The sequence below is a fragment of the Equus quagga genome, chromosome 8, assembly GCF_021613505.1.
Source record: "Equus quagga isolate Etosha38 chromosome 8, UCLA_HA_Equagga_1.0, whole genome shotgun sequence".
NCBI lineage: Eukaryota > Metazoa > Chordata > Mammalia > Perissodactyla > Equidae > Equus > Equus quagga.
The window spans coordinates 88,549,906-88,575,137 of record NC_060274.1 but is presented as its reverse complement, the minus strand read 5'-3'; the positions used below and the strand labels follow the sequence as shown (position 1 = coordinate 88,575,137).

General features: G+C 41.0%; 1 long non-coding RNA gene across 1 annotated transcript in view; it reads right to left on the bottom strand.

Annotated features, from left to right (window-relative positions):
* Positions 1-4,652: 4,652 nt before the first annotated feature.
* The window catches only part of LOC124244222 (uncharacterized), a 43,300-nt gene continuing 22,720 nt past the window's right edge, over positions 4,653-25,232 (bottom strand). The window contains exons 2-3 of the long non-coding RNA XR_006889917.1: positions 14,215-14,404; positions 4,653-5,144 (exon numbers count right to left, since the gene is read on the bottom strand). This is a non-coding gene — a long non-coding RNA (uncharacterized LOC124244222). The remainder of the gene's footprint in view (positions 5,145-14,214; positions 14,405-25,232) is intronic.

The window sequence follows — 25,232 nt, the reverse complement described above, 5'->3', positions numbered from 1 at the left end:
GCTGCCCTATGAAGACACCCACATTGCCAGGACTAGGGGCAGTCTTTGTCCAAAAGCCATTAAGACCCTCAGTCTAACAGCCTGTGAGAAACCGAATCCCACCAACAGCCATATGAGTGAGCCTGGAAATGGATCTTGCTCTCATCAAACCTCAAGAAGACTGCAGCCATGGCTGATACCTTGATTGCACCTTGTGAGAGATCCTGAACTGTAGGACCCAGCTAAGCTGTGCCTGGATACCTGACTCACAGAAATTGCGAGATAGTAAACGTCATTATGGGTAATTCATTCCACAGCAAGAGATAACTAATGTACTTGGCAATATCTGTTTTGCTCATTAGGTAACACTACAAATTACTGGAGCTGGAATTTCACAGGATAATTTTTTTCACAACTTATTTTGATAACAACTAGCTTAAGAAAGGGAGATGTTGAAAAATAAGACACTTTCCCTCTGAAGGTGGCAGTCTAAAACTTCATCCTTGTTTATTTCCCACCTCCGTGAATGTACCAACCATCCTGCTTGTCTATGATGTAATCACTTCTCACATTTACCTCCTCAAGCGATCCTCTACTCTCTGTTAAGGATTCAAATGCCTTTGTCATTTTTCCAGCCTTAGAAGGAAAGCCCTTGCAGATCAAGACCATGTCAGATTCACTAAATTATTCTACCTTCTACTCTAGCAGCATAATCTTTAATAGGTTGAATCATATGACATTGCCCATATTCAATTTTTTCTGAGCTGCAAAGACGTCCATTTCATATGGTTCAACTTAACACCTCTCTGATATTGCTTACTGCTCTGTGTTGTCATGCTTTTTCATGTGCCAATCTCCTCTTTTAGACTCTGGCAACTTTAGGATAAGAAATAATGATTTGTTCATGCTTGAATCCCTGACATCTGGCCCAGCGGCTGCCACATGGCAGACATCAATAAACATCTGAACTGAATTGTTGATTTGCTTACATTGTCTTGCAAAGCAATTAAGTATTCATTAATACAATAAATATTTCCAAAGAACCTAAATGTCAGGCTAAGTGCCAGAGTTACAGAGATGAGTCAGTCCCTGTCACTGAAGTACTTACCACCTAATAGCAGAAAGACAGATAAGTAAACAGAAAATTATAATCCATTATGGAAAGTGCTTGACTAAAGGTATTAACACCGATAAAAGTCACAAACAGAGCTACTTATATAGAGAACGGGAAAATTTCCTAAAGCACATAATTTCAGAGCTAGCAGAAAAGTGACTGCTAGTGTGGGTTCTGGACTCAGTCAGGCAAGGGTTTCTAAGTCCCAGGATCTTGAGAATGTGATTGTATTTGGTTATCTATTGTTGCATAACAAATTACCACACACATGGTGCCTTAAAACAACAAACATTTATTATCTCATAGTTTCTGTGGGTCACGATTCTGGACGTGGTATAGCTGAGTCTGCTATTTCATGGTCTCTCCTGAAGCTGCAACTGGGTTATCAGGTAGGGCTGGGGTCTCATCTGAAAGCTCATCTGGGGAAGCATCTGCTTCCAAGCTCACTTACATAATTTCTAGCAGGATTCAGTTCCTTTCGAGCTGTTGGACTGAGGGCCACAGTTCCTAGCTGGCTTTTGACTGGAAATTCCATTAGTTCCTTGCCACATGGGCATTCCCAACATGGCAACTTACTTCATGAAAACAAGTAAGGAAGAGAATCTGCTAGCCAAAGAGAAGTTAACAATTTCTTGTAATGTATTGACAAAATTGACATCCTGTCACTTGTGCCATGTTCTATTGATCAGAAGCAAGTCACTAGGCCAGCCCACGTTCAGGAGGAAGCCATTGCACAAGGCTGTGAATACCAGGAAGTGGAGATCATTGTAGGCCATTTTAGAATCAGCCCACCACAGTGACTTAAGCTCTCTAAGCCTCAGCCTATAGTGTGAGAATTAAGAATAGTACAAACTTCACAAAACTGTTGTGGGGATTATGTGAAATGACGCATATAAAGTGCTTGGCCCAGGGTGTCTAATAAATGTTACCTTTATTATGAATGTGTAAGAGCTTTTCATCCAGAAATGGGGGCAAGAATATTCCTGGCAGAAGGAAAAGCATGAATGAAGGCACAGGATCAGGTTGGCGCTTGGTATATTCAAAGAAGGGAGAGAAGTTCATACGCTAGAAGGTAGGTTGTATAGGAAGTGAGCATGGCAGAGGAGAGGGAGGTGGGGTCAGCCTGTGATAAACTGGAGATATTACTTGATCGTTAGAAATGACAGGCAGCTGGAACTTGCATCACTTAAAAAGTATTTATTTAAAAGTATCATTCGAAAAGTATTACCCTTATGCATATTAGATTATTTTTCAAGGTAAGTCAGCATGTTAAGCAGATACATCTCTTGCTGTGGCACTTTATAAAAACACACATGAGTGCAAATATATCTATAAATAAATCACTGGATGAAAATGTTTCAATGGAGAAATTGGGCAGAAACACAATTGTTGTCTGTAAATAGGAATGTAATGAGAGATGGAAGCAGGAGGAGCCCAGGCATAAACACTGTCCTGCTTCCATTTGGGAAAGGATTTGTGAAGAACAAGAGGTTTCAGGTGACTTCTAAAAGGAAGACAAAAGGAGTTATTGTAAGAGTGGGTAAGGAAGGGGATGGGAGCACACTGGAGATGGGATCAGGCAAACTGAAGTAGAGGTTAGGATGGAAAAATAGGAGTCATTAGAAAGAAAACCCACCCACATCAGCTCTGAGGAGTATATTTTGGAAACGATTGCAGGCAATCATGGTTTTAGCCTTGGACCAAACTGGATCTCCATCCACCTGAGGCCTGGAATGGCATTACCTCTGTTCCTGTAGCAGATGGCTTTGGTGCCCAGGCCACCTCCCTCAGCCTACCTGTGACTTGAGCTGTGGCTGAAGACATAGTTTCCAGGCACGCCCACAGCTTCCTACCTGGAGCAGCAGTGCACTTCTCAACCTTCTCCTCAGGGCCTGAATCTCCAGCAAGCCCAGGACACAGAGGAGTTCACACCACACAGGCTTCCCTCCACTGGGGGAAGGCGATGTCCCAGCCTCCCATTTTTTCAGGACAATTCTTCTACCTAGTTCCTCAGAGGGTCCCCAGCATGATGGATTCCCTGTGGTGCCCAGTAACCAGCTCAGTAATATGCTCTTTAATGTACTAAAAACCCATTACATTGCATGCTTTAAGTGAGTGGATTTTATGGTATTCACTTAAGAATATAAGAAGAAGAAGAAGCTCCCCTTTATATGCTCCAATTATATCTCAATAAAACTATTACCAAAAAAAAAAAACCCACTTCTTCTGGGATTTCCCTGCCTCATACCCTTGCTTCCTGGGATCACCTCCCCAATAACTACCTGCACCCAAGTCCTTGTTGGGTTCTATTTTTGGAAGAACTTAAACTAGGACAGGCCCCATATAATTGCTCATTGAGCCACATTTTAGATCCACTGACATTCATTGAGAAATGCAACAAAAACAGTCTTATAGCAGCTTCTGCAGTGGAGATATTGCCAAGAAATATTTTGACCTCACCTCCTTATGTCTACCAGATAAAGTCCTACATTAATGTCTCTAAAGTTGAGGGCTCCAAAACTTTGCTTCTGTACTACTGAGGGGCTTTCCCTCTTTGCTTCAGCCACTAGGAAACATCATCCAATCTATAGCTTGACTAATGCAATTAAGAAGGACTTTATGGCCTATAGAGCTGGGTTCTATTTTTATCTTTCAGTCTTGACATTGTATTCAAATTTATTTTTTCTTCAATCAAGATTTTTTAATTGTGTTTAATCATTTTATCATATGTATTTCTTACAATTAGCCTCAAATCTTTTATGGATTAAAGTAGGGTATGGTTAACTAAAATAATGTTACTTTCATCATACCCTTTAATGAACTGCTTAGTTCTTCAAAAAATATCACAATTACAAATTTTTTATGCATGCAATGCATGTTTGTTATTGAAAATATGGTGAAGATAAAAAAGTAGAGAAAATCATTTCCATAATCCTACCAGCCAGATATAAACCAAAATGTATTGGTGATTGTGTACTTCTAATCTTTTTTCTTTATATATACTATTTACCAAAATTATTTACCTTGTCTCATTCTCTGATTAACATTATATTGAGAAAATATTCCTTTCTATGTCTCTAAGAAGTCTTCAAAAATGATTTTTATGTCTGCAGAATGTGTACGTCATAATTTATTGAACCATCCTCTTATACTGAGAATTTTGCTATTTTCAAACTTTCCATTCTTAGAATGATGTGACGAAAAATCTTTGTATATATACCTCTAGATATATTACTGATTACATCTTTAGGATGAGTTATTAAAAGAGGCACTCCTGAATTACAGTGTACAAATACTTTTATCCAAAAACCCGTAACAATTCATATTCTTATTGGCAATGTAAGAGTATGCCCATTTTCCAATCTTTCACCAATATCGGGAACTATCTTTTTAAGAAATGTCAACTTGATAATGTACTGCTCAAGATTAAAGAGCCAACTAAATAGAGTAGACCCATCTGAAAATCACTTGACTTCTCTCGAAACACTTTCCTATAAACTCCTTAATTTCTACTTAAAAGAAAAATATTTGATTGAATAAACGTGTATTGCCCATCTACTTGTGTAAACACGGTCCTCGATTCTCAGTTCCTTTAAGCAGCATTGGCTTGATGAAATTTCTTGGCTCACGTAAGAAGTAGGGCTTTGCCATGTGCCTGGGAGGCTCCGAATTGCAAATACAGCCAACGAGAGGAAAATCCACAGCTACACGTTTTGGTGCAATGCCACCATTTGTCAGACACTGTTATAAATAATGTCTTTGAGAGTTTTAGAAGTGTGTACTGTGCCTGGGAGGTGGGACATGTGGAAAGTTCCCCTGGAGTGTCAATTTTGAAACGAATTCCAACGACGAGGTCACCACCGCAGCTAGGTTCTCCTCCTAGAACAGTGACTCCATGGGAAGTCCCGTGGTCTATAATACAGCTGCCGCTCATGGAGGGTGAGAAGGTGAGATGAAAACAAATCTCCTTCTTTGAGGTCTATGTCACTTGGAAAATAATTTACTTCAGTGGGTGGTTTTGACATCTTCGAGATTCTGGCTTTAAGTTAATCTATAAAACAGAAATTTCAGTTGAATTAAGTTTCTGCAGAAATTAGAATTTTCTCCCAGACTATAAGGCAATCAAACCACTTATCAGACAAGCCTTCATTTTGGAATTCAGAGCCATTCCAGTGCCAGTTGTACTTGGCCAAGAGGAGTAAGAGGAGGTGGGGAGGGGTTGAAATTCGGGCTGGATTTCCTTGCCTTCCTCTTTTCAAAGACCCATTATGCGAGTCCATCTTACTCCTCTTATATGCCGCAAACTTTGTTCTCTGCTCTAAGGACGACAGATAGGGACCAGGTCGGGTCTCCTGCCTGGAAACTCAGAAGCAATGGCTATTGCTCTCACATAGGCTAGTGCATGGGCCTACAAAAGAACTCTGGCACACATGGAATCCATTCTCACTCCAACACCCTGAACCCCAGAATCCTCTCTCCTTGCACTTACACTCCAGGTATTGGTTCCCTCAGTCAGATTCCCTCCACTTCTCACTCCACTGCACAAGTTCGTGCATGTTTGTGCACACACACACACACAGAGTAAGTGCCCAGCAGTTCCTTTTCGCATACCCTTTTGCACAGTGGGAACTTATTGTCTAGTTTTCCTGAAATTCAATTCTTTTTTCATTCCTATTCCTCATATTTTTTAGCATGATTGTGATGGGGGGGACTAAGGCAATTCAACAGATGCTTCACCATTCCTTTGGTTTGTGTATTATATCTTTCAAAAACGAAGAAAATTCACATTATTCAATGTCTACGCATGATATAAATAAATGTTTTATATATCACAGAGTGTAATCGTCATGCTCCAAGTTAAATTAACCCGTTTTAAAACTTTACAGGAAACATTTTGCTTTTCTTTAGATTCCCAAAAGAGAGAGATTGGGGAAATAAATATCTCCACCCTTCTACCAAGAAGAAAAAATTAGCACATTTGGCACAATTTGAGTTCAGAGAAAGGGCAAAAAAAAAGTGTAAGTAAATGAACATATAGCCATTTATTTTCATATCCCACCTCGTTCCCAAAAGGATTTATCACAGAGGAGAAGCAAACACACCAAGACTGTGGCAACTTTCACCTCAACTCATGGAGCCAAAAGGAAAATCCCAAGCTTCAATTTGGATTCGGGTTCTTAGGACTTTATCTGAACCATCCCCTAAGATTGTGAGCAGAAGTTTAAGGAAACTTAAGAAAGAAAGCAATCAAGTCAAGATTTTGTGGGTTAAAGCTAATTTTATTTTTTGCCTTGGGATTCACTATATAGCGCAAAGCAACTTCCTCTTGTTCTCCCCCAAGTTTTCCCCATGAAGCAGCATGTGCTCCACTCTGGGGAGGAAAGCGCATATACTCTCTAGCGTGTTTTTCACATCATGAAACAGGCAATTTGGACTTCAGGGCAGGAGCCTCAAACAGCCATCAAAACTGGGAGTGAGGCTGTGAGTCAAGAGGAGTCATGAGTCAACAGCAGAAAGGCTGCCCCAAGCCTGGGTTGGTCCTGCCAGTAGGTGTTACTTTAGCCATTAATCCGGGGCGCTCTATGGATGGAAGTTGGTCCCCTCCTGCCAAGAAATACACAACAAAACTCCAAACCAAACTGAAATCTGCCAGTTCTGCAAGTCTCCTCTGAAGGCAGAGTTGGGCCCCTAAGACAGGATGCAGAGCTTGCCTGAGAGGGCTGACAGCAGCCTTGCCCAGCCAGGGCAGCAACGGAGAGCCTCCTGGTTGCCATTGCAAGCTGCTTCACTTCATCATTCAAAGTGGCTTTTGGCATTGGGATTAGTATGATTGAACGCAATCTCAACAATACCCATCCTCACCTACTGTCTGAGACCATGAGAGCCCATCCACCACAGTTTATTAGCTTTGGTTTCATTCAGCCATGATTAAGTTCCTTTTAGCATGCTTTCCTTGTCCTCTTCTGGTTTTACTTCTCTCTGAAGAAGCTTTACACTCTAGCTTGAGGACCCCAATTTCCCTAGTTTTCCAACTTAGGTATGCGCTTATAAATTCAAAGGCATCAGGAGCAAACAGAAACTTCCCTAGTGACCTGCAGTGACCATCATATTGAAAATGAGTCTGAGGGTCTGATTCCTGTACAGATTTTTACCTTTCTTCTAGTCCTTGAGCACATATTGCAGTCAATAGGTCCTCCTGGCCAGTAGGGGGAGCTGCACTCTGTCACTGTTAGAACAATTGGCTTGTGGATTATTTGCAAATTGCTTTCTGGTTTTTTGATTCAGATTTATAACTCTAACTTCATCTTCTTCCCTTTCTTATTCTCCTTCTCTTCTTTCTTGGAGTTAGAGACTTATGAAAAGTGAAAGCATTCTTAGAGATCGTTGAATTCAGGCATCAGCAAATTTTTTCTGTAAAGGGCCAGACAGTAAATATTTTATGCTGGGCGGGTTATACAGTCTCTGTTGCAGCTACTCAACTCTGTCATTGTAGCTGGAAAACCAGCACAGACAATATGTAAGCAAATGGGTGTGCCTGTGTTCTGGTAAAATGTTATTTACAAAAACCACTAGTGGCAGGACTTGCCCGAAAGCAGGGACCCCTTATAATCTAACATGTTCATTTTCTCTTTTCTTTTTTAGATAAGGAAACAGAATCTCAGAAAGGTCTACCGACTCATCCAAGGTCACCTAGCTAGTAATTGAGAGGTAAAAGAGGAATCCAGGTTTCCAGACCCCCTTTATAGAGTTCTTCATTCTCTGAGTTATTTCCTGTAGTGAAAGTTTACCCAAAAGACCTGAACAAATCTCTTAGCTGTCTGTGACTGGCTAAGATCTGTCATACCCACTAGATAAGAGCACTTTTTAACTTATTGACATAAATATGTGCAGAAACACGATGCTATAAAGACTAGTTTTCTTGATTCTGGCCAATGGGTTGGTTCAGCCACTGACTTCATGGTAGACAGAAGCAGGTCTGGGTCTAATTACTGTACAGATCTGTTACCTTTCTTGTAGTTTGTGAGCCTATATTACAACCTCAACTGTGATCATCAGTTCCTCATATATTTCGCCAAATTTTACCCCTGGTCATAAGAAGGCAAAGTGAGAGAGAGCATGTGGCATCATGACACATCCAACTCCCCACCACTGGAAAACAACGGAAAGAACATGTTCCCCTTTCAAATAGCTCTAAAATAAATTAATTTGCCCTGTTATTGGATGAGCACCATTGTTTTGGCGTAGGTAAAACACTCTTTGGGAGGTACTATGATGAAGCAGAAATAATCTATGTTGTCAGATCCTTATTGTGTTGAGTTGTGTGTGTTGAACTGGTTAACCTCTTAGAGACTCAGTTTCCAGACGTGAGCAGTGGAAATAGTGAGATTTTCCCTAAAGAGCTGTTGTTTAGATTATACATAGGGTGACCATGTAATTTATTGTCTAAATCAGGACACTTCTGAAAGGGGAAAGGAGTTCTGTTATTAATTGTGTGAGACCAATAGGCAAAATACAGGACTGAGTATATGCCCACTCAACTTGTACAGCCTGGTATGTGGCTCGTAGATACTTGACAAATCTTGGTTGTCTTCCTCTTCCTTTTTCTCAAGAATGCAAGCAATTCTACATTAATATCCTTCTGTACTATTTATAAATGTAATTTCAAGCACTCTGACTGGACAGTGAAGCCTGCATTTCTCAGCTCTGTTTAGCACTCCCCCTCCACCGTCCTTTTCCTAATCCTGCAGAAAACCAGAGCTGTGTGATTCCACGCACCCCACCTCGCTCACTCTGCCCTTCCAACCTCTCTGTGACACCAGCAGGGCCTTAGGGGGCAAAAGGAGATGGCATTCACTATTCTGCCAAAAGCACAGATGGTAATTTGAAACAACAACATTCCTATTTGGGAAGGAGAAATGTTGTGCTGTGAATACGACGCTTATGAAAGCATAAGGCCTGAACGCCTTGGATGGGGCGGAGGGCTGCGTGGGGGTTTCTCATCAGTTCAACCCGCGTACACTACATGAACTCACTTAGAAATAATAAAGCCTCTATGCTCTCTCAGTCTTGTATTTGTCTTAAACTCAGGCCCACAAAATTGTGCCAAATTATGTGTTGTTCAACATGCACTGCCCCGAGAACACTAAGCTCATTTTATAAGTTAACTGTGCTGTATTTATAAGACTTCAGCATTAGAACCAGGAGTTATCGACAGAGAAAGGGAAATAAACAGATAATTTTTTAAAACTCGAAACTACAGCCATTTTCCCTTGAAGCTTGAATCAAGGTTAAATTCGTTCAAGTCCCTGTGTGACATTTACATACATGGACACATAAGCAGATATGTTATACACTACTCAGTGTGTGAGAACATGTAAATAAAGAGGATTAAGATCAATATCACACATCGCATTTCTGAGTTTTGCATCTATTTTAAGACAGGACATTTTGGATGAACTTTACTTTCACTTCATAGAGTATGTTTTTTTCTATATGAAAATGTAATTTCTTCATTTCTATTTCAAGCTAGCTGTTTTACCCAGGCCAAGAAAATATTAATAATAATTTAAAAATTCTTTTGAAATGTTACATTTTCAATATTTTTAGAAAGTTTCTTCCCCTTCCCCCCGCACCCCTCCGGTCCCCTCCACCATCAGCCAGTAAGGCACAGACGGTGGTTAGGGGTTCAGAGTGTAGGTTCAAATCCTGGCTCGTCTACTTCCTGCAATGTGACATTGATCAAGTTGCTTGGCCCCTCCAAGCCTTGTTTTCTTCATCTGTAAATGGGACTAATGATGGTTCCTACTTCACAGAGTTTCTGTAAGAATTAATTACATGGAAAGTGCATAACAGTTTGGCAGACACATGGGAAGGGGTACAAAAATGTTGGCTCTTACGCCTCCTCCGAACAACTCACAAAGTTACTTGCTCCTCTGTAAAATGTCTCCCTTCCCTCCTTTCATGTTAACCAGAAGTTTGCTGCACCCCTGGACTGCTGCTGTGGTCTCCTGTCTGGCCTCCATGTCACCTACCTGCCAATCTACCCTGAATGCCTATCAAACGTCTTTCTAAACTAGCGCTGTCATTCATATCTCTTCACAAACACCTTTAGAGCCCCCCTATTCCTATGAGATAAAATCCAAACTCCCAAAATGTGACAATTCAAGGTCTGAGACAATCTATCCTGATCTGCCTTTTCAACCTTACCTTGAACTCCAAATGTGAATTACTAATCGCACCCAGAGCCACTCCTTTCCCACCTGCACACCTTTCCTTCTCCAAGGGCCATGTTAACTTCCCCTCCTCTGTAAAGCCTCATCTACCTTCTCCATCATCACTGGCTCACCCCAACAGCGAATCCACCCCCCTTACTCTTGCTATAGCTCATTTGGCACTTAGTTATAAACTATCTTGCGACAGCTCTATGATCAATGTAGTGTTAATATCTTTTCCCAATTATAATGTGGACTTTTCGGGAGCAAAGAATACATTTTAGATTCTTCTGATTTCTGCCACTTCCACATAGAAGATGCTCAATAAAATGTTTTTGGAATGAATGGATAAATTAAGAGAAGTCAAAATATGGTATAAGAGGTCAGCATTTGCAAGCCCAAAATCACACTTTTTGATAAAGACCAGAGGCCTTAATTTATAATAACTGTAATAGGCTTTTCTACCCTAGAAATGTATAAAATGCTATCACTCATAAAATGATGTTGAGAGATATAACTGACATTCCTTTGGGCCAATTCTTGTAGATGAATATTCCAGAGAATTTGGTCAAATTAGGAATAAAGGCAAAAAAAAACATATTTAACTATCTTATTAAACCCGTCTCTCAAAATTCCCTCAGTTAAATCTCCCTTTACTAAAATTCCAGGGAACCAAGTCCAATAAATGATTAACCTACATACAACAACCTATCAAATATAAGATAGAGATTCAAATGGATCTTTATTTTCTAAATATATACAATATACCTCGAAGCCCCCTTTAAAACAATATTTGTCACAAAGGCAAGATAATTTACTGTGTTCATGGAGAAACTTGATAATGTCTCAACATTGCCCGAATGTCTGAGACATATGCTAGCCATCAGATCCCAAAACATGTATAAATGCATCTGTTTTTACTCAGAGCCTCCTTTTACATCTTTATGAAGTAAGCAAAACTGAAAAGTCACAAGGAATAAAAAGATGGTTGTAACATACACAGTACTAATCACTTAATCCTCCCTCTAGTGCCCATGCTGTCAGGGCCAAGGACGATAATGCTGACGCTAATACACGCTGTCTGCAGGAGCTGTCACTGCCGCCCGAGTCCCTGAGTTCGATTTGTCAATACCAGAGGGATTACAGAGAGACAAGTACATCACTGAGTAAAGTTTGTGTCCAACGTGGATCCAGTTTCCCCGTTTGTCAGTGAGTGCTGATGGATCCAGGAGGGCGGTGATGACACCGGCTGAGCTCTTCGCAGGCAGATGCAGGGGAATTTCTGTTCCAACACAGAGTAATAGGCATAAGAGCCCAGAAAGAACAACTCAGCCGCCCAATCTCCAAAACAGCAGGGCTCTCTTAACTCATACTTCACCGGAGCAGTTCCAACACAGCTGAAATCCAACAGGAGAAAGCGTTGGCTTTTAAAACACCTGGGTGCTTGGAAACCAAAAATCAAAGACCACCTTCATTACTGTTTGAGCCATCACTGTCTAGGCCTCCCACAGCTCTGCAGGAAGAACAATAGGAAGAATAACCTCTCAGGGAGGTGATGAGACTAAGGGAAGCAAAAAATCAAATGCCTGTGGTATGGTTCCTGCAGCTCCTGGAGGTGGTTCGCGAGGTGAGGAAGCAGAACCCGCTGTTCAACAGCCCTGAACTGAAGGAACAGTTGCCCAACCCTATTTCTGCTTTGGCTGGGGATGTCCAGCTTAGGAGTGGTGCCAAGCTCGACTCATCTTGCTTTAAAGACTGTCATCTGAAACGCCAGTTCTGCTCTGCCACACCTTTCCGAAAACCTCCATTCTAATCCAGCTGGCAATCAAAGAAACAATGGACAGGGTCAAGTAGGCAGTCTTTGTTAGAGTGAAGGCTGATGATGTCTAGAATAACAGGGAGTCAGTGAAAGGAAAAACCCCTCCACCTACAGCACTATGACTTTTGAGGCTTCACCTGAGCCTCCCTCTCCTCACCTGAGGTGGGGATCATCATGTCCACCATTGCAGTCTAGAGCCATGAGTGAAGTAGACGGTTTGTGTAAAAAGTACCTGGCATTGTTTCTAGAACTTTGCAGCCACTCAAGAATAACTTATTAGCATCCTCTTCCTGAACACAGAGAATTCCTGGAACATGAAATGGTTAGGGACAGTTTCCAATACCGCTAGACCGGAGCGGCTGATCCTGGACTCTCCTAGATCCATGGAGTATAAGAAGGTGGCAGTCAGTCCCGTGGGAAGAACTATTTTACCAATATCTTCATAGTTGGCTCTGACAAATAGGGTCTTCATCTTCCCCGCTCCCCTCCAGGACGTAGTACAGCTTTAGCAGGATGTAGGAGGCCTTAGCCATAGTCCTTTGTGCCTCAACAGATAATTGAAAACACACAAAGTTTAAACCATGGGGGTTCTCAGTCTACCACAGCAAGTGCTCAGTCAGATTTTCCAGACACTTTTTTCCTTTGTATAGCAGAAAAACAGGTGCTTGGGAGGGATGGCCTCAGTGCAAATCCAGCTTAGGGAAGAGACAGATAGATTGGGAAAATTTCATTGAAGCATTAACGAAATTGAGGCTTACATTTCCCCAAAGTTTGCTTTCCATCACACTGTTCCATTTCCAATGTAATGGAAAATACTATGTGTTAAGTTTCTTACTGAACACATTGCGTGTGTTCCAAACCTCTGAGGACCATTCCAGGCAGGGAGGTAGTAAAAAGAGGGACCCAGGGCAAGCCCTAGTCCCTGTAAGTACTGGGACTAGCAAGCCAGACATTCGGACTTTAGTGATGCCCTAGTTTGCTGATGGTCTCTGCAGACTATCCTCCATATGCCCCCACTGAGGTTAAAGAACACAGTATCATGTAAAGAGGGATTGTGAGAAGCCAGCACCTAGAAATTAGAGAAGAGTCTCAGACGGCCTTTGATCCTCTGCTGGGGTTAGCATGAGAATCTGTCTGGCCATAGACTCTAAGCCAATGGTGAGTTATTCTTGTTTTTCTATATAATCCAACAACCAACCAACCACCTCCCTGACTTCATCTCTTACTACTCTCCCCTGGCTTCACACCATCCAGAGCCACACTTGCCTCCTTGATATTCCCTGAAAATGCATGCATGCTCCAACCTCAGGGCCTTTGCACTTACTGTTTCCTCTGCTCAAAACACTCTCCCCTAGATATCTACATGGCTTGTTCTTCACTTCATTCAAGCCTCTGCTAGAATGACAACTTGCTGGAGAGAACTTTCTTGACCACTGCATCTCAGACAGCACCATCAGACTCCCTCCCTAGCTGCCGCTACCACCATCACTGTCACCCCTTGTTCTTTTACCCTGCTTTGTTTTTTCCCCAGCATTTATTACCCCTGATATGTTATATCTTCATTTGTGTTTTGTTTATTGTCTGTCTCCCTCACTGCTGTGTAAGTTCCATGAGAGCAGAGGCTTTGTTTGTTTTGTTTATTGCTGTATCCCCAGGTACTATATTTGTGCTTGGTACTTAGTAGATGCTCAATAAATATGTGCTGAATAAATAAAAGAATAGAATTTTTCATATTACGGAATGCTAGAGCCATGAGGGGCCTTGTAAACCATTTGGTTTCATCTTTTTGTTTCATAGGTAAGGAGATTGAGTCTGCTGAAGGGAAATAACTTGCCTGAGAGCCCACAGCTAGTAAATCTAACAACATAGGAGGCAAGACGGGTGATCAACATGAAAAGGCAAACATCTGTGGTTTGGTGAAAAAGTGGTTCTGGACGAAAAGAAAAAGAGAAAGAAAGAAAGAGAGAGAGAGAAGGAAGGAAGGGAGGGAGGCAGAGATGGAAGGAGGGAGGATATTAACACATTTTACTGGCCGCAGAAGAAACTCTGGTGTCCAAACTTGTTTTAGATCCAGCTGAACTAATACTTACTATGTATAAAGCACTTTGCAAAGCACATCTTTTACAAGCAGGCAAACCGAACTTAGGAATGGCGCCGGAGAGGTCCAACTCTCCATTCATCATTGTGGGGCACTGGAGAGTTGCTAACCGCTGAGGTTTACCTAAAGAACAATTATTGCTTTGGTTCGAATCTTCACCTCCAGGCAGAACTCCACTCATCCTAGAAAGAGGGAGGAAACAGATATTTGTTGAACCGCGCATTTTGTCAAGGGCTTTCAAGTATCTCGGTTAATTTTCATAACATCTCTGCGGCCACTTTACAGATGAGAAAAGTAAGTCTCAGAGGACGAAGTGAAAAGCTCAAAAGCCCATAGCTGATCAGTGGCAACATCAGGGCACCGAGTTGGCTCAGTCTAACTGCGAAGCTCATGTTCATGTCACTCCATTTGGCTGTCCTCTCTCATTGTAAAGAACTTCAGAGAAGAAAACTTCCCCAGGCACATTCTTACCTAGTTTTTTTAAAAAAAAAATTTTAATTCAAAGTATAATTGACATATAATATCATATCAGTTTCAGGTGCATATCATAGGGATTTGATATTTGTAGACGTTTCTAAATGATCACCACAATAAGTCTAGCAACCATGTGTCACTATAGAAATTTCTTGCAGTATTATTGACTAACATTCCCTACTCTTTACATTACATCCTCATGACTTAATTATTTTATAACTGGAAGTTTGTACCTCTTCATCCCCTTCACCTATTTTGCCTGCCGCTCAACCCTCCTCCCCTCTGGTAACCACCAGTTTGTTTTCTGTATCCGTGAGTCTGTTTCTAAGTGTTCATCAAAGATGGATGAATATAGAAGATGTGGTATACATATACAATGGAAGATTATTCAGCCATAAAAAAAGAAGAAAATCTTGCCATTTGCAACAACATGAATGGACCTAGAGAGTATGATGCTAAGTGAAATACATCAGAGAAAGAAAGACAATTACCATATGACTCCACTTATATGTGAAATCTAAAAAACAAAGTGAATGAACAAATAAAACAAAAGAAAAACAGACTCATCTAGCTTTTCTATACCCACCCAGAGGCAAGGTGGACAGATGCTTAGTCACCAGAGTGTCTTCCTTAGGTCCCTCAGTTTCCACTGAAGAATCTGATTCTACCACCCAATCATAAGACTGCTATAGCCTTCAGATTTGACAACACAGAACCCACGCATGGCTTTGGGGAGGCGAAGTGCGGGGGCTGGAGTCCATCAGTATCCCCCAAAGCCACCTCTAAATAAACCTGCAATCCAAGTAAAAACAGTGTGCTCCCCATGTGAATGTGGCTTTGAAACTCACAGCCTAGCACTAAGGTGACCAACTGTTCCGGTTTGCCTGGGACTGGGGAGCTTCTGGGGAATTTGGGGGATTTCCAGACCCCAAACCAAGAAAGTTCTGGGCAAGATGGAAAAAGTTGGTCATTCTACCCAGCACCCCCACATCCAACCAGACTGTCCTCCTTAAGCCCCCATCCCGTGAAGAAGTTCTGAGGCCCCTATTGTCCTCAAACTCTCTTGCCCAACTTTTGATTGAAGCTTCATTGATTAAAATGTCGATTATAGAAGATGGATTAAAAGATACGCATTTTTCTCTTTTTTTTAATTTTAGATTTTAATCTTGGATTTGTTGGAGCTCCAGAAATATGTGCCAACAGACCACATTCTTTTAGTCCTTTTACAGACTTCCTTTCAGAGGATGGTGCTTTGATATTTTGCTTTTATGTAATATTGATGACACCACAAGAATTCTCTTAAATTTAATGGGGGAAGGAGAGTGATGAGGACAATGACCACTATATGATCCAATGTCATCCTCAATCTACTAGAGAAATTTACTTCAGATCTAAGTGCCAAGGAAATCTCTGTGTCCCTTGAGAAACCACATTTTCTATAGCTTTTTCTTTATGCAAATTAGTATCACATACTTGATCTCGTTTCTCTTTTTACTTTGACCAGTAGGACATTCAGAGCTGAATCTGCTGCTCACTGTTAAAAATGTGTGGGACTTTTTTGTCTGTTTATTCACATTTTAACCTTGTGCATTTTCCAGATCTTAATTTTTTATGTAATGCAACAAGGTGATAGATGAGAATATGATCATTTGTGCATTTTATTATATTTTATTTATTTTTCTTATATTTTATTATTTTATTATAATTTTCAATTTCTCCTCACAACAACCCAGTGAAGTGGGTATTATCTGGGGGATTTAAAGTACAGGTTGGAATCGGTCAGACAAAGGAAAACTTTGGTTCAACACTGGATTGGGAATTTAAGATAAGAGGCGGCTGAACAAATATAGTAATGATTGGTTCAAAATTTTCTGATTTATTCCAACATTTGTCAACACCTTCTCTATGCTACCTAGGAAGATGGAGAACACTCAGCCAAAAGTTTCATAGCTCCTGTCACTAATTCACTCTCTCTGCATGATCTCAAGTGAATTGGGAAACAGCCTCAATTCCTATTGACCAATGGGTGACAAATAACCAGCCTTGGGCCATCTGGCTTTATATTCTCATGTTATCTTAGGAGTAGCCTGGTGTAAGGCAGGTAATGGGTTTGGAGCAGAATCTCAGCCCCAGTATTTGTCACCAGTGTGACCTTGGGTATGTCACCTAAACAATTAGACTCTCCGTTTCCTCATCAGTAAAGTAGAAATAATAATATCCACCTTAGAGGATTGTTATGAAGACTAATTGAAATCATGCTTGTGTAAGCACCTCCCCCACCCCCACTCCCGCCACCCAGCACAGTGCCTGGCAGGTAGTGAGAGACCTAAAAGAAAAGGTCTTAGCTGTGACTACAGAAAAGTTAATCCTCAGACTGACAGGGCTCACACTGTCCCTGGCAGGGACTGGAGATTTTATCATAAACCTCTGGCAGCGTTGCCTAATATAACTTTGGCCACTTTTGCTCATTTGTTAAAGGATCCTACACAGACCCAAAGCAGAGGCCTACATTAAAGCAGTTATTATAGTGGGTCACTGGGGTTCTTTGTCCCTAGGCAACAATGAAACTGAATTAACAAGCAGTCACAGGGGCAAACCACAGGCAAGGAACATTAGAACTTTGCAAAAAATCATAAACTCTTAAAGAGATACAGTGCTCCACAGGCCAGCCTTTTGAGATTCCTGCTTTTGTGCATACTGAGCTGAGTGGAGCCAACATATTAAAGCAGAAGTGTGCTGTGCAACACTGTACGTGTTCATCCTTAGGATACCTGAGATCCAGCCTCTGAGAAGTTGCAGACGCCTCTCAGATTTTGTTAGCTAAGGGCACATTACCTTGTTCTGTCCTTCTCGCCTCCTGCTCACTTTCTCCCTGTCTCCATTCAGCCCCCTACCCTGACTGAACTCGATATTCTGTGAGCTTCCCACACCACCATCTCTAAATTCAAACAGTGAAATGGGCAGAATAAATAAAACAGACTACAAATTTCACCCCATTCTTTGGATCACAGATTCCAATCACCAGAAACAGAAAGACGAACAAGAAACAAGACTCTGAAATCTCCAGCTGGCAGCATCAAATGCTTTCGAAATACTCCGTGAGCTGGAGATTTAAAGAGGAAAGGGACAGTGCCAGTGAGCACGGCAGAGCACCTCCCAATAAATTCTATTCCAGGGCATGATTTGAATATGTAGAGTATTCAAAGTGTAAATTCTCAGAGCTGACGCTTACAGGTGGTCGGGGCCAACCTCTATCTGATGCATGAATCAATCTTAGACAGTTTTCACTAACAGAGAAATGCCGTCCAAGGAAGCCCACACCCCCTTTGGAATGACTATAACATATAAACTCGTCTCATTTGTCACAGTCTCTGTAATTTCTCTTTCATATTGAAGCCATTTATGTATTTCCTGAGTACCTGCTGTGGTGTCAGGCACTGGGCAAAGGGAGTGCAATGGGGAACCGGGGAACAGGAGACATGTTCCCTGCCCTTAAGGAGCTTATAGTGTAATTGTGGAGATGACATTAATCAAACATGACTGAGAGTGTGGGCTAAGTACTCTGAAGGAAAGAGAAAGGATAGTTCTATGACCTGGTACCACCTAGGCTCCAGGGAAGGGAGCAGGGACGAGAGTAGCTGGAAATGCTGCTCAGAAGAAGTAATGACAAGCTGAGAGCTGAAGGATGAATAGCAGCTAACTCTTGAGTGGGAGTATGGGCCAAGCACATTCCAGAGAGAACAAGCAAATGGCAAGAGGGATCATGATACACTCAAGGAACCAAAAGAAAGCCCATGTGACTCCAACATAAGGCAAGTGGGAAGAAGCTAGCAGGTCCTGCAAAGGATATTGTTTTTATTCTCCGAGTGGTGGTAACAACTGAAGGAATCTGTGTGTGTGTGTGTGTGTGTGTGTGTGTGTGTGTGTGTGTCGGACCCAATATATGTGCCTCCTCAGATTCCTACCTCAACTGTCTTGCAGACCCCTGGCTGCTTACTCGTGGAGAGCCTTGGATGACATAGCTATGGGAGCTGCCACCTTACCCCTAGCACCATCCACTGCCTAGACCTTGCCACCATATGCATGTCAGGCTCCAGCATAGGCTCCAGCACGTCCTTGGGTGCCCAGGCTCAGCCCTGCCAGTTGGCTCCATGGAGGCTCTGCCTCCTCCTACCGCTTCTGGAATCATCTGGAATCATCTTAGGGACTGAGATCTGACTTCCACAGGAAATGCATCCATAGGAGATGGGAAGGAATCAATGCACTAATTCTCTCACCCCGCTCTTCCTTCCTCCTATGGAATTTTGGAGGCCCATTGGTTCCATATGGCCTGTCTAGAGATGCCCAATTGATTGTGCCACTACCTGTGTCTCTTTGCGGAGCTGTAGCTAGCCTCATAATCACACCATCACCTCACTTCTTCCCTTTTCTACACCTTACTTCTTTTCTACCTGGATCTTTGTCCCAAACCTCAAACAAGGCATGAGCACTTGAGCTTTGCCTTGGGCTCTGCAATCTGGAGAAATTGTATGTGGAAGACAGTATTATGCAGGGGGGCATCTGTGCATGTGTGTGTATGTGTGTGTGTGTCTGTGACTGTGTGTATGCACATGTGTGTGCTTTGGGTGTATTTGGTGAGGAGAAAAGGAAGTGGGACCATGACAAAGTCACACGAAGTCAAACATTCATGTTTTGAAAAGATCACATGTGGCTGCATATGGTGAATGGAACGGAGTGCTGAAGGCGATGGTAGCAGTCCAGGTGAGAGGTGATGGTAGTTTGGCCACCTTGTTGACCCTTTGAGCCCTTTAGATGTCCTAAGACAGCAGTCGTCTCCCTTGGAGCCTTCTCTTCTTCGGGTTAAATACTTAAGCTCCTTCCCTTTACAACCACTATGAGTTTTCTCAGCATCTTGTTCGCTCTCATCCGGACAGTTTAGCTTGTCAATATTCCTCTTAAAATGTGTTGCCTGGAACTAAATGGAAGAGTCTGGGGGTCCTTTGAACAGCAAGAGTAGAAAGAATTGCCATTTTCCTTCTTCCAGACAGTGTACTTCCATTAACGTGGCCTAGTCTGAAACCACCTTTTCCTTCCCAGGTGAGCTTCAAGTCTTTGAGCCCCACCACTAGTCCTGCAGTCAAGAACACCTTGCTCATTCTCTGCTTGTATCCTACTTACTACTATTTTTATTGTTGTTGTTTTAACTGACATGTTGGGCGATGTATTCATTCCAATTATATTCCATCTTATTGCTTTGGCCCATTGCCCCAGCCTGTTGCAAGTTTGAAAGGAGATCTAGTGTAGTGGTTAAGAGCAGGGGATCGGAAAGCAGGCAGTTCTGGCTCAAGTCCTGGCTCCTCCTCTTATCAGGAGTGCAGTTTGGGGGTATCGTTTAAGTTCTCTAAGCCTAAGGGCACGCATTGGGTGTAAAAAGAGTACTGCTCTATTAGTCAGTTTCTGTAGAATAATAACAAACATTCTCAAAATTTCAGTGGTTTACAGCAACACACATTTACTTTTATACTCACGGGTCTACAGATAGGCCGTGATTCTGGTGATCTAGGTGGACTCAGGCTTCCAGTTGCATTCAGGTCTGTTCCACCAGAAGGCCCCTGATGGGACCCGCCCCCCTCAAAAAAAAGGAGCAGGGTATGTGTGTGGGAGAAACAGTAGACCTTTGCAACTTCAAGAATATTTCAGGAATTTTGCCAATAATAGGTTTTTTAAAAAAGCTTCTCATGCATCACCTAGATGATTTTTTTCTGAACTGGAAAAAACGAGAAGACTGGCAAACAGGGAAGGAAGAACAAGTGACTTATCTCTTAGACTAAAGTGAGCCTTCTCTCACCAGCTTGTTTCTGAGGTATTGTCAGAATGTGAGCACTCATGGATGGTTGAATCAAAATGTTTAAGACAGGAAGGGAATTTTTCAATACAACCTTCACTCTTATATTTATGTATAAAAAGTAATACATAAACATATGAAAAAGTGCTCACTGTCATTAGCCCTCAGGGAAATATAAATTAAAATCACAATAAGATACTGCTACATACCCAGCAGATTGGCGAAAACGAAAAAGACTGACATACCAGGGGAAGGCGAGGATGTGAAGCAGCTGGAATTTTCAAACACACCCCAGTGGGAGTGCAAATTTACACAATCACTTTAGAAAACAGTTTAGCAGTAACTCTCAAATCTGAACATACACCCTATGATCCAACAATTTTACTCCCAAGTATATACCTCACAAAAATGCTTACATATGGGCACCAAATAAGATGTGCAAGAATTCCAAAATAGCGTTATTCATAATAACGCCAAATTGGAAGCAACCAAGTGTCCATCAACAGTAAAATGGATGAATAAAGTATGTGATACACTATGAAATATACTAAATATCAATGAAAATGAACAAACCACTACTACATGCAACAACATGGATGAATTTCATAGATACACTGCTGAATGAAAGAAATCAGATGTAAAAGACTATATAGTGTATAATTCTATTGATATAAAGTTTAAAAACAAGTAAAACTAACCTCTTCTGTTAGGAGGGATAGTAATTATCTATGGAGATGAGGAAGGGGTAGAGACTGAAAGGGACATGAGGACATTCTATTTCTTGACCTGAGTGGTAGCTAAATTGGTAATGTGTTCTGAATTGTATCTCCCAAATGATACATCCACCCAGAACCTCAGAATGTAATCCTATTTGGAATAAGGGCCTTTGCCAATGTAGTTACAGTAAGGATCTTGAGATGAGATCATCCCGGATTCTGGTGGGCCCTAAATCCCATGATGGATGTCCTTGTAAGAGACAGAAAAGGAGAAGACAGAGAGACACAGAGTGGAGAAGGCCATGCGAAACTCCTGTGAAGATGGAAGCAGAGATTGAATGATGCAGCCACAAGCCAAGGAATGTCTGGAGCCACCAGAAGCTGAAAGAAACAAGGAAAGATTCTCTCCTAGTGCCTTCAGAGGGAGTGTAGCCCTGTCGAGACCTAGATTTTGGACTTCTGTCCTCCTGATCTGTGAGAGAATAAATTTATGTTGCTTCAGGCCATCACATTTGTGGTAATTTGTTATGACAGCTCTAGGAAACTAATACAGATTTTGGTACTGGGAAGTGGAGTGATACTGTAACAAATAACTAAAAGTGTGGAAGTGGCTGTGGAAATGGGTAATAGGAAGGAGCTAGAAGAATTTTGAGGTGCATGATAGAAATTGCCTAGGTTGCCTTGAAGAGATGGTAGAATAATGGACTTTAATGGTGATTCTGGTGAGAGCTCAGAAAGAAATGAAGGGCAAGGGAGAGAAAGCTTCTATCATCTTAGAGAATATGCGTGTCATCATAAACAGAATCTTGAAAGATATGTGAACATTAAGGTCTTCTGGTGAGGAATGTGTTTTTGGAAACTGGAGGAAAAGTAATCTGTTTTATAAAGTGTGAAAAAACTTGGCTGAATTGAGTTATACTATTGGGTGGAAGGCAGAACTTGTAAGCTGTGAACTTGGATATTTTACTGAGGAAATTTCCAAGCAAAGTGTGGAAGATGCAGCCTGATCCTTCTTTACTGTTTATAGTAAAATGCGACAGGAAAGAGATAAATGGAGGAAGAAACTGCTAAGCCCAGTGAGCCAGCACTTGATGATTTGAGAGGTTCTTGGCCTATCCAGATTGCAAAGGATGCTAAAATTAGGAAACTAATGCAACAAGTGTGCTCACTTAGTGATAATACATCAAGCTGGTACTTAAAAGTTATATAACTTTATGTTTGTAGGTTATACTGAAATGTTTTTCTTTTTCAAGAGCCATACAAGCTCATGGTTGAAAAATTAGAAAATACATTAACAAAAATAAAAAGGTAAAAACATTATCGATATTTCCAATACCTAGAGACAGCCCCTGTCAACGTTTTATTTTATATGCACCTAGATTTTCTTCTACATATTTTTATATTTCTACATATATTTTTGCCAAAATGGGATATTATCACACCTTCTGATCTACTGGCTACTTTTTCTCTTAACAATGTATTTATTGGCGGATAACTTTCCAATAAATATACCCCTATAAGATCATTCTCAAGGCTTAGGAAAATGGTAAGTGCTTTACAGGTTTACATAAATTTCATAGTAGTATATTTTATTTTTAAATTTTATTTGAACGTCTTTTAAAAAAATTGTTAATGAATATAGAAGTTTATAAAGGAAAGAGAAAAAGTCCTATTCCTTGGGAGTAACTTACTTAAACTTGCGTTTCTTTGATTACAAGCCAGATTAAATATATTTTCCTATTTGTATTGACCATTTCTATTTCTTCACTGACCTTTGCCCATTTGTTTCTATTACAGTGCTTATTTTTGTCGTGTAGACTTGTAATATTCTTTACGTATTAAAGACATTAATCTCCTGTTTGTCTTATATGTCACAAATATTTTTCTCAGTTTTGCCATTTGCTTTTCATTTTGTTTATGATAACTTTTTATGCATAATTTCACATTTGTTTAGTTACATATCTAAATTTTTTTATGGTTTCTGCCTTGGGGTTATGCCTGAAAGGACCTCCCACATACCCAGATTATATGAAGAGTTAACTAAGGTTTCTTCTGGGGGCTTTACGGTATGTTTCATCTTTCAGATTTTTTATCTTCCTAGAATTTGTTTTAGTGTATGGTGAGAGGTAAAGGATTAACAATTTTTTTAAATAAAAATTATTCTAGCATCATTTATTGGATAATCCATCATTTCACAGTATTTTAAAATGCTGGATTCTTTTTTCACATACTAAAAATAGAAATATCCTTACATTTGGGGTTGTCTATTCTATTTCATTGTTCTATCTATTTGTTACAGGTTCTGCATATTTATTTGAATGCAACTCAAGTTACAATTTAATATCTGTCACTGTAAGGTTCCCCTCCAATTCCTTCTTTTTAATATATTTTTGCTATTCATTCAGATAAACTTTAGAAGTTACAAAAACAAATCTATTTGCATTTCAATTGCAACTCTATTAAATGTGTAGATTAATTTTGGAGAGAACTGCCATCTTCTCAATAAGGACAGAGTGCTCAGGGACAGAAACACTGGGTATGTGAGGAAACAGTAAGAGACACAACTGTGTGATTGAAGACCTCCTCTATTCCTGCAGAATCCTGTAGAAGCACAGACAGATAACATTGGATCATTAGACTGTGGCCAGAGTGCATTTAGATTTCTCTTAGAAGCAATACGAAGCACTTTTAAGGAAAATTAATCTCACAAACTTGCATGCTCTAATGAAACTGGAGAGATAGAGGACATCATAGACTAACTGGGCACTCCTGCAATGTTTGGAGGCAAAAGGAATAGAAAGATTACAGATGTCAGGACCTGGTGCCTCTTCAAGGCTGAAGGACAAGAGAGAGGAGCCTCTTGTGATACTGCTGAGGTGTCAGGCTCATCAGAGAGGGAGATGGCGACAGAAAGCAGGAAGTAGCTCCCAAAAGGCAAGAGAGATGCTCAGCTCAGGTTTCAACAGGCTGAGATGAAGAGATGGCATAACTTCTGGTGGAAATGTTCTGAAGCAGTTTGTAGATCTGGAGCTTCCTGAGGGTGAGGATGGCAGACAACACAGAACCTGGTGCACAGGGGACCCTTGATAAGTATGTGGCATTCAACTGAATAAGTGGTAGGTTTGACAGGATGTGAGCGCTAAAAATTACGTGTAAAAGAGCAAAGATTCAAGAAGTGTCCCCAAACCTTGTTGAATACTATATTTATAGGATAGAAAGCAAACTAGAGTCAGAAAAGTAAGCAGACAAAAATAAACAAACCAGTGGGCAGAATGGTTGTGATTGTGAGCAAAAATTCTGAGTATTACAGATCTCTAATGATGATTCATGGTGAACACAATCCCAACATAAGGCACACCCTCAACATGATGCAGTGGTATATTGACATGGCACTTAAAAAAATAGTTTTAAATCACCTTCTTATTTGATCCTTGCGACAATGCTGATGTCAGGAAATGCCAGAAGGCTCCCCCCAGCAAGAAGTGGCTCTAATTGAGCTGAAATTTGCACAGTCCAATTGGACCGTATCACTTGTGTTTAAGGACATGACTTCAATTCTACACAGTCAGCAAGAACAAAAAACTTCCATTTAAATAGTGTTGTCACAGGGAGGGAAAGTCTAGTCATTAGATGTGTGTGTTTTCATTTTGTGTGGGCTTTTTGTGGGGCATGTTAGATATATTTACACACAAACACACAAATGCATATACTGTGTATCACTGACATGTTACTGATCACACAACTAAAGATTGTTCTAGAGTCCCTAGGAAGAGTGAAGAACCACTGCCACCAGTCAGAGACACAGGCCCTCTTGCACTGAGGGACTCTGTCACCACAACTTCCAAGTTTGAAGGATGAAACCAAAAATGAGTACCATTGATTGAGAGCGTGTGGATGCTGTACTATGCTAAGCTCTTTATAGGTATTCTCTCTAAAATAAGTCTCATCATTCCTACTTTGTAGAGAGGAAAACTG